A 10923-nucleotide genomic window follows, 5' to 3' on the forward strand; every position below is an offset into this window, starting at 1 on the left:
CCAACTACGTGATTTCCCAATGATTTAAGCACAAAATCCAACAATTTGATGCCTCCTATATAAGCCCTTAGATTATCTCTGGCATTCTGTTAAGGAACCCATTTGTTGGCACTTGTGGTTTTCAGAGCTTCCACTGTAACCTAGGTTGCCAGTTCAAGTCTCCTCGCCAGCCAACAAGAAGGCATGTCTATAGCATGAGGCAATGGCATGTTGTCAACACATTATTTTAAAGGCATGCGAGCCTTCAATTCCATCATGAAGCTCATCATATTCCTGAAAATTTGCAGGGTAATTCTCCCACTCATTCTCTGGTACAAGGCAACGATGGAAACAAGCTTGTCGTGGTCGACACATTGCTGAAAAGGCTACAACATTATGGAAAACGAGATTCTGCAAAGCGCCTCAATGGAACTAAAAAGGATTAGGCCTATCAAGTAGTAGGGAAGATTGAGATTGACTCTGCCAGTATTGACATTACTCTACCCATTTCTATGATAGCGAAATAAAGCATTGAGGGCGGTCAAACAAAGCATTGAGTGCCTTATTTAATTCGTAGCAAAACATAGCATTGAGTAGTGAAACAGAATCGTTTTAATCATTTACATATAATGGATATGTTGAGGAATTTGTATATACTTCATTCAAAAGCAAGTTAAGTTATGTGTTTGGAGGCATGCAACTTTTATCATGGTATTGTGTTGATTGTAGATGGCATAGTGAGCTTCAACCACGAGAGGAGATGGACAAAGATGAAAAAGGGCACCTTAGCTTGACCCTAATGTTGTTAGTGTTAGATGAGGCACATGAGGTGGGTTGCTCCTTGGATTTTCAGAATGATTGTAGAAATTTACTATTTGCATACAATTATTATGTGATGTGGTATGTTATATTCATTGAATGATGTGCAAAGTTATTGTGATTTTATTTATTTGTAAAACTATACAAAAGACAAATAAATGAACGAAGTAGCTTAATTAAGTCAGTAATTCTGGAAGCCCCGTGAATGCAATATTGATTTAATTATGGTTACAATATGTTATAAGTTGGAAGCCTCTGTTACAAGTTATAGTATAACTTTTTTGTATGTGAAACTGTGCAAGTTCTTTGATCAACTTTTGAACACATTTAGTATCTAGACTGTCTTCCTAATAACTAAAGGATAACAAAACGTGAAATATCTGACATATGGTGGTATGTCCATAGAGTGGTTCATTACTTGACACTCTTATCACATAAGTCTCAATGAATGAAGTTTGTCAATATTGTTGATCCTACAAGTTCGTCAACGATGGTTAGAGGCAGTTGTACCTTAAATGAGTAAAGTTGGAATCGTGAATATTATGGTGGAGAAAGAGCATGGTCCATGAGATTTTAAAGTGGGTAGAAGTGTGAGTGAAAACCATATCGGACAATATGTGACTTATATGTGAATTTTATTTTGTGTTATTTTTATATTTGGCATGTAAGCATTAAGGGAGGCACTTGGAAGATAATGCTTTCATGTTGAGTTTGGAATTGGTTTGGGATTTATAGGAGGTAGTTGAGATATTTTCTCAACTCCTATCTCTAAGGTTAGAAGTAGTAGGATCTAAGATCAACTATATAATTGTATTATAATTGAATGGAAATGTGTAATGATGAAAATAATTTTATGTGTATTACTAAATACTATGTCACCAATTTCAATTTATTTCTTTATGTTGTTTTTATTTATTTATTTTATTTATAGGTGCGAGTGGATGAGTTAAAAATCATTTAAACTGGGTTATGATTTTCCCAATCAAAATTATGATGGTGATTATAATTATTTAATTTTTTTATTATATTTTTTTTCTTATTTCCTTGATTTTGAAATTACAAGTTTAAATTTTGTATAATATAGAATTTTTTAAGGTTATTTATATTGAAGAATTTTTTATGCATTTAAAAACAATCTTTTTATAATAAAAAATCATAATTTCACAAAGAAAATTATAATTAAAATTTAGGAAAAATATAAAATAATTAAATTACACTTAAATTCTTTTAAAAAATAAATAAATAAGTAAAACAATTTTGCTATAATTAAATGTATCAAAAATGTATTGATATTTACTATGAATCAATCTATATTCATAATTTTCAATCTATCAAATCTTGAGAGGGATAAATTCTTTCAAGGTGCAAGCCATTTTTTATGTAAATTTTGAGGAAAAATTTGCACCTTGAGAGATTTGATCCTTCTTGGTGCTTGAAAGAACCAAAGTTAAGATGAATCTAGAGTGGTTTATATATATATATATATATATATATATTCATATATTCCACATAGTGTTCATCAACAAGACCAAATTAGGAAATAGATATAATTCTCACAAGGCTCCTAAAGGAAAATTATAAGAGTCTTCACACCTTTAAATAAGTTATATTACATACATTGGAAAAATCACGAGTTGTCAAAATCTGGAGACAAAAGACTTACAATTTATAAGCATTAGTTTGTTATATTTTTATTTTTTTTCAATAATTTGATTTCTCCAAATTTATTTTTAATTTTGAATTTTAATTTATCAACATTAATAATTAATAATTTTATTTTATTGTTGCCATAACATAACCAAACATTATACTTATAAAACAAGACAACAAACATAGTTACATACCAAACACAAATTACACTATATTTTATTGATCAAACAATGGTTACATATATAGAAATAGATCACCGACTAGATCCAATAAAAGTGGATTTGCTTTACTATAAATAGCTAAAACTCACAACAATTAGCAACCAACACACATGAAAGCATTGGTTTTGTGTCATTCCCTTAATCCTTACAAGTCAAATATTAAAATCATAAATTACAATAATAATATTAATATTTTTCTAGGTATTCTTCATTTGTACTCACACCCGCTCTGGAATCTTATAGACAACACTCTTTCTTCACCATCAACTTCGAGCTACTACTTGACCCATTTAAAACACCATTGCTCCTAACCATCATTCACATATTTGTAGGGCTCGTGATTCTTGACTACCCCAAAAAATAGTCTTGATACTGAATCACTCTATGGACTTACTTCCATCTATCAAAACACAACGAACTACAATTTTGATAGTTATAGAGGTAAGTGGTCTAGGTACTAAGTGTACTCAAAATTCAATCATACAACCTGACATTTTTTCACATACAAACAAAGATAACTTGTAACTGTCAATCTTGAAGCACAAAAGAACAACCAAACCAACAACATATGACAAAATATAAACTTAACCAAATCAAAGATATTTCTCTCGACACTAAAGAACGTCAAAAACTACTCACTTGAACTATGTTACTTTGTTCATTGAATGGTTCTTCATTTGACCTTTACACACATCCATAAAAATAATAACATATAACATAAGAAAACTACAACCACCACCACAAAGTTTTATTAGAACAGATTAGAGCTCCAAATCTACCAAGCGTCGAGAGGGATCAAATCTCTTGATATGTAAACCTGTTTTAGAGTAAAAAGAGATTTGATCCCTCTTAGCGCTTGGTATATCTAAAGTTAATATTGGTATATCTAAATTTAATATGGATCTACGTTGGTTTAATTCCCCATTTAAATAAGTTATATTCCACATGAATACATGGGTCAATACCATGGAACATTTTTATTTTTATTATTATTTTATTTTTACTTTTTATTTATTTTACATTAGTACTTTTTTTTAAATGTATTTTGACATAATCAAAATGTTAAACATTAAATTACATCATCTCTACCATACTAGGCTGGAGAGTGCCTCTTGATGCAATTATTTTTAAATCATTTATGAATGATTACTTTAAATAAAAGAGAATTCTTAGACCAAAAATAGCTTTATTTGTTGTTGTCCTCCAACATGAGTATTTTTATAAAAGTGTATTTACTTCTTCCTTTAAAACTTTTCTGAATGGTCCTTATGTTTGAAAATCTAGGCTTTATTTTTGTATGTCTTATAGGTAAAGTTCTAAAAAAAATTAGGGAATCCCATTTAATGATTTTGATTCATGTATTTATAGTTCTTATGGCTAAAAAATTATGCTTTATTTTTTTATAATTATCTATTATGTAAACGAGCATAGATCCATCTTAATTCAAGATCTATAAGTACAAAGAGGGAACAAATCTCTCGAGGTGCAAACCTTTCTTCAAGTTCAATCTTTAAACCTCTTTTTTCAGTGTAAAACTTGAGAAAAGGTTTACACCTCAAGAGATTTGATCCATCTCGACGTTCATAGATCCAGAGTTAAGATGGATCTACATTAGTTAAATATAAGAGCAAAAAGTCAAGTAAGGGTAGACCAAGTGGTTGAGGTGGGTTGTTAACTTCCTCACCACCCAAGTTTGAATCTTTGGAAATGACACCCATGGCCCATCATAGTAAGGCTGGAGGAATAGGCATCCTGTTGGGGTCTGGGATCCCGGGTCTAATTTTGATGGTCTCTGGATGTCTCTATCCTAGGATGAACTATGAGTTTCTGATAAATGTGGCTTGTGGGTTGTTGCATATATCTAGGGAGGTTGCTAGTTCCCTAAAAACCATTTTATGTTGAAAAAATATAAGAGCAAACATATTATAATTACTATTGCCATATATATAAACTCTCTATCACATTAAAATATATAGATATAAATAGTAGCTATAAATTATGATCCGTTTTACCATATAAATTAAAATAATAATTTGTAATCATATTTAAATTTCATTAATAAGCACATAAAAACATAACACTCACAATATAACAAGATTTTTAACCATAGATATTCACCTCCACTTTACCATTGATATTATTAACTTGTAGCTAGGCTATGTACAATACCATGGGATGACTCATAATGCTCAAAAACCATCTCTCATTTCATTTTATTACATTTTTGAGCTTAGAATTCCAACCCGGTATGGAAGAGATGTTGTAATTTATCTAACCATTTTGACTCAATTTACATAAAAATAAAACAAAAAATTACTAATTATAGTCATTAATTAAAACATTTTTTTACCATTTGAAATTACATCAAAATAAAAATTAAATAAAATAATAATAATGAAATTAATAAATTTAGATGTCAAAAAATTCATTTTTCTAAATTTTTAATAAATCCAAAATTAAAATAAATCTAAACTAATTTATATTTACAAATCAATATTATAACTAACAAATTTTATAAATCCTAAAATTAAAATAAATCTAAACTAATTTATATTTTCAAACAAACCATTCCGATGTTTGACTCATAATCTTGTACATCAAAATTATTTAAAAACTTGATTAGGGATGTCCTGAATATTAACAGAGTTCAAATAATTCCCGTAACTGTCCGGTAGGCCACACGCAGGACTTGCACATACGGTCAATTGTTGGGCGTAGTTTGGAATCTTCTAGGTGAAATAGATATTCTTCAAATCTTTCACAAATGTGAGTGTTTTATACGTGTGCGCTAAAACATTATCACATACCGAGTTTAGCTTTTATCAAGCTTTGCGTAATGAAGTGTATATTTGGTAATATTTTGAAATTAAATATGTTAAAGTAAATTTAAATGGTTAATTTATTTTTTATTTATTTTTAAATAAAATTATTTATCAAATATTTAAATTAAAATTATTATTATTATTATTATTTAATTTTTAGATCATAAAATATAGTGAAACAAACATTACATTGATGTATAAAATCAAAGAGATTTAGAATAGTTGGTGAAGGAGCGCCTTGTTAAAGCGCTCCGTAAGCAAAGGTCACCGGTTCTAGTCTCGCTGATACCAAAAAATCCGGCATGGTTTCCACTGGTGCGGCTCAAGCCGGGTGCGATCCCCGGGTGATTTTGACGGCTTAGATGCCCGTGAATCGTGGCCTCTCAGCCACAGAGTAAGAGTGATTTTCAGGATTCACCCACCCTTATCAACAAAAAAAAATGTATAAAATCTTTTATTTATAAAAGAAAAAATCTACCTCTAAAAAACATACATACTTTACCTTCTAGTTTTAAACCTAACCGATTATACCATATTAAATTTAAAAATAACTTTCTTATAATAAATATAAGGAAATATTTCAAAATATTTAACTAACATAATACACTATTTCAAAATATTTAACTATGTTCGTAAGTAAAATATAATATAACAAAATGCATAAAAACTCATTCATAACCAGATAAATTTAGGTTGATTCAATTCCTTTCTAATTTAAAAAATAAAAATATATACTTGAGTGCTTCAATGTCATGGCCGTGCAGCTAACGAAGCTGAGAAATGTTTTAGAGGAGATGAATCTTGTAATTCGGGGAATTATATATGGTTCAAATCCCGCATAATGTCGCATTTGTGGATGTGTCGTATTAGTACTTAACGATAGGTAAGTGCAACCTGTTATTCATATTTAAAATATTGTTTAGATATATTTATTATAAATATATAAAATATGTATTAGTTAGGTTTGATATTTTTAATTTAGTTTTTAATAATTATTAGATGGATGTTAATCGGTATAAAATATGTTGGTATATTTATAATAATGATGATTAATTTTTATTAAAATTAATATAATTTATCATATTTTTTTAGTGAAACATTTTTTTAAAATTAAATACTTTGTTATCTTTGACTATTATAAAATCCTAAGCCCCTTTCTAGCCCACCCACCTATTTACTCTTTCTAACCCACCCACCTAGTATAAAAAGCTTTGAGATTAAAAAACATCCCAAAAACTTAATACAAATAAAAACTACAAACTTACGCTCTTAAAAACCCCTTATCCATTATCTTAATCATTATTTCCTTTGCTTTCCCTTCACGATATTAACCCCAACTATCAATATTGGTAAATTTATAAAATATTTTATATCTCAAACGATTCTCCTCTCTTTAATATTCAAATTTCCTAGATCATTCCAAATGTATCTTAATTCAGTCTATTCCCCCCTTGATATAATAGAATATTTGTATCTTCATTATTCTAAATAATTCAAACACGTTAAATAAATAAAAAAATCTAATTGTTTGGTCAATTGCATTCCCGTTATACACTTTTATTTTAATTTAATAAAAAAATTAATTTATTTTCATTATTACCTTCAGAATTTATTGTTTTAATCTATTAATAATTTATTAATTCAATTGTGATATCAAAGATTCTAACTTTTAATTTATAATAATAAATTATATTATTTTATTTTCAAATCATATCCCTCCATAATATTAGTATTAATAATTCAAAGTCTCAGTTGGTATTATGATATGTTTCTATAGTCATTATTTTAAATAATTCAAATTTTCAATTCTTTGATTAATGAATTGCGGGCATCCTCTTTTATTTTTTAATTAATTTTTTATTTTAATTATTAATCTTAATTTATCAATTCAAATATTTGGTTTAAGTCAAAATCTTAATAATATAAAATTTGATATCAAAGATCTTTAACTTTTCATTTATAATAATAATTCATATTTTATATATATATATATATATAATTTCAATTGTATGTTAAAATGTGTTGTCAATCTTATATAATTTATTGGTATTTTTAATATAAAATTTCGGATCAAAAATCTCTAAATTTTTTTATATTATATATTTTTCTAATTAAATGTTAATATTAATATTCATATTATTGTTGTGTACACTTCTTGTTTTTATTCTCTTTATAACTATTTTGTAATTCTTTTTCAATTCATTTCGTTTTGTTCCTATCGCGGTGAGCCCACCTGCAATGTTGGACAACCCCAAATTTTGTACATAGTTGGAATCCAAAAAATGATATTCAACAAGTAAGAGATTAGTTGAGATTCTTTAATATCTTATTTCTGTAATGGAAATGAAGAGGTGTGTTTGTAGATCACCATAGTTTTGTTGACTAAACAAGTTAAGAAGTTTGGTAGTGTGACAAAGATTTTGAAAATTAGAATAGATGTGAGTAAGAGTTGGGAAGTCCAAGAGAAAGTACTTAGTAATTAATTTATCTTATTTTTTTGGATATGGTAGCATATCCACCTAAAGGGTCTTGACTCCAAAAGCATCGAGGAGAATTGGCCCCGCGACCTCTAAATAGCAAAGTGGGTTCACTTCCCATTGGCTCATTAACAGAGCCTCACCCCCAAGAGCATCGAGGAGAATGGACCCCACAACCTCTCAATAGCAAAGTGTTTTAATGACAGGGAGCTTGACTAGTTGAGATAAACCCCAAGCTAATTAATTTATCTCAAATTAATTAACTTAAGGAAATGTCATATCAATACATGTCAGATTGGAAATGTGGTATTGATAAGCCATGGTATTGTAGCAAAAAAATTTACAAGTTAAAAGTTTTCATTATAAAGTGGGATGAATTTCCATAGTTGATAATATTGTTATATGCTTTTTGAAATATATATGATTAATAATGATAATTTAAAATAAAGTTAAAATTTTACCGCTATCCCCCAAAGAAAATAAAAATGACTTCAAACTAAAAAATTAAAATTAAAAATTCTAGGTTATTATTATTATTATTTCTTGTGTAGTTAAGGTAAACTTGACTTTATTGATGGGTTTTGAGCTCCACATTTATGGTTCATATGGAATATAGTCTATTTAAATGAGGAAATTAAACTAGCCTAGATCTATCTTAATTTGTCTCTACCAAACACTGAGAGGGATAAAATCTCTCTCTTGAGATGCAAACTAGCCTAGATCTATCTTAATTTTGTCTCTACCAAACACTGAGAGGGATAAAATCTCTCTCTTGAGATGCAAACCTTTTTTAAAGTGAAAAGATATTTGATCTCTCTGAGCACTTGGGAAATCAAGATTTAAAATGGATCTAAATTAGTTTAGGTGATAAAAAATATGTAAAATTATATTATATTATGTAAATATTAAAGGCTTCCTCAAGGTGAATGAAGACCTGTTGATTTTTTTTAATTTTTGTAATCTACTGCCTAGATTGATTTTCACTGTGCAACCCGCTAGGGTTTCATAGCGTTTCATGCATTCCCGTTGAAATTGGTCGAGGGTTCTCCAAAAAAGGTTATCAGTTTAATGTTTTATCGTTCATGGCCACCCCCAGAATTCCTACGACTCCACACAGTGGTAAGTATGTTATTGCCATGCAAGTTTCAGGTCATGGGTCTTTTTATTTCACCAAGGGTTAATGTTGGTTCTTGTTTATTCTTGTGTCGTAGGTACCAGCTTCATGAAGGAGGAAGGAATCTGCGTCCACTAACTACACTCGATATCATGCACGTGAACCTTTCACTACATATTTGTCACGGTGTGATTGTTCATTTTTCGGCAACTTGGTCTAATAAATTTCACATTTTCTACTGGATTCAGCTGGGAAGCAACCCGAAGGAGTTTCACTAGTTCATGTTAGTTTTCAATCCCTCAGATCAGTAATTTGGGTTATTTACAGGTTTCCTTCCTATACTCAGTGGATTCAAAGACTGCATTTCTTGGTGGTTCATTTCTTGGGGCTAATGTCCGATTTTCATTTCCCTACCATTGTTTACATTCCAGTGCTCTTCGACTGATGGTCAGAACCATTTTGTTTGAATTTAAGCATTGAGGGTTAGTTCCCTATCGAAATGTATTGTATTACTGTGTGTTTAATCTTTGGGCGGAGCTATGTTGAGGCCTTTAGCTAAAACTTATATTCTTCGGCTAATGTCAGAGTTTTCTTTGAACTGTAAATTTTTAAAAGTTTAAAGGGAAACCATCGTCTTAGACTTGGAGACTACAAAGTTTCGTCATCTCATATTGTCCCACGTGAATAATTTTAAAGTTGTCATGGTTTGGGCGAGGGTGTGTAGTTTTCATTTATGTGATCTTTCTTGGGGTTTCAAAAGATTCCCCTCTCATCACTTGCTTGGGCGAGGGTGTGTAGTTTTCATTTATGTGATTTTTTTGGGGTTCAAAATATTTTCTTTTTATCACTTTTGGGGCTTGCATCTAGTAACAAGGATTTCTTAGGAGGTCACCCATCCTAAATTGTTTTTGGCTCAAGAGCGTTTAACTGTGGAGTTTTCCCCACAATCAAGGCCACTTTGTTTGCTACCCCATTTGCGAAACCTTAACAAGTATTGTGCCTCATGAACCATTCAAGTAGAGATCCCAATACTTAAATTCATAAAAAAATAAACTTTTTTTTGTTGGAGATAATAATATATTAAATGCTTACCAAAAAAATGGTTTCTCATTGGTAATATTTAGAACAAGGAGTAAATGCTTACACGATTGAATTTGTAGAAAGAATTTGCATTATAAAGGCTCTTAAGGTTTAATTAAATTACCAAGCATTTTTTAAATGTTAGGATCATTCATTTTATTAGTTCTAAAAATAGTTTGCCGTCCCTTATCTAAAATTACCAATTTTTATGATCAATTTGATTTTATCAATTTCATATATTTTCAAGAACTAGAAGAGATGAAGGAGATGTAAGATAAAAGAAGTTGGCAGACTGTAGAGGAAAAAAAAAGAAAGCTATAGCATTAATCTGGTCAAGAAAGATGAGAAGCTAGACAATTAAAAAGCCAATTTGGTCTCAAACCACTATCATCATCATCAATTTGCAAACAAAGAAAATAATTATTTAAAAAACGTGTTTCTAATTTTAATAATAATAAAAAAAAAAAAAAATCAAATTCTCGTCAAAAATCTCTACAGGCTATGTATTAGAAAGTACTTATCACAGAAGTATAGGCAACACAATTGCAATTTGATACTGTAGTTTTTAATTTAGAAGAAATATAATTAATTTTTTAGTTTTAAATTTATAAAAAAAATAAGTGGAATGTAAAAAATAAATATATAATAATTAATTTTTAAATAGTTATTTAAAAAAATTAAAAAATAAAATAAATTTAAATTACATGTTTTATTAGACTATCATAATAATTTTATCAACACTTCTTACAACAATAATTTTT

The sequence above is a fragment of the Pinus tabuliformis genome, chromosome 2_2 (genome assembly GCF_031772625.1).
Source record: "Pinus tabuliformis cultivar Carrire ecotype Pingquan chromosome 2_2, CPIR1, whole genome shotgun sequence".
Lineage (NCBI taxonomy): Eukaryota > Viridiplantae > Streptophyta > Pinopsida > Pinales > Pinaceae > Pinus > Pinus tabuliformis.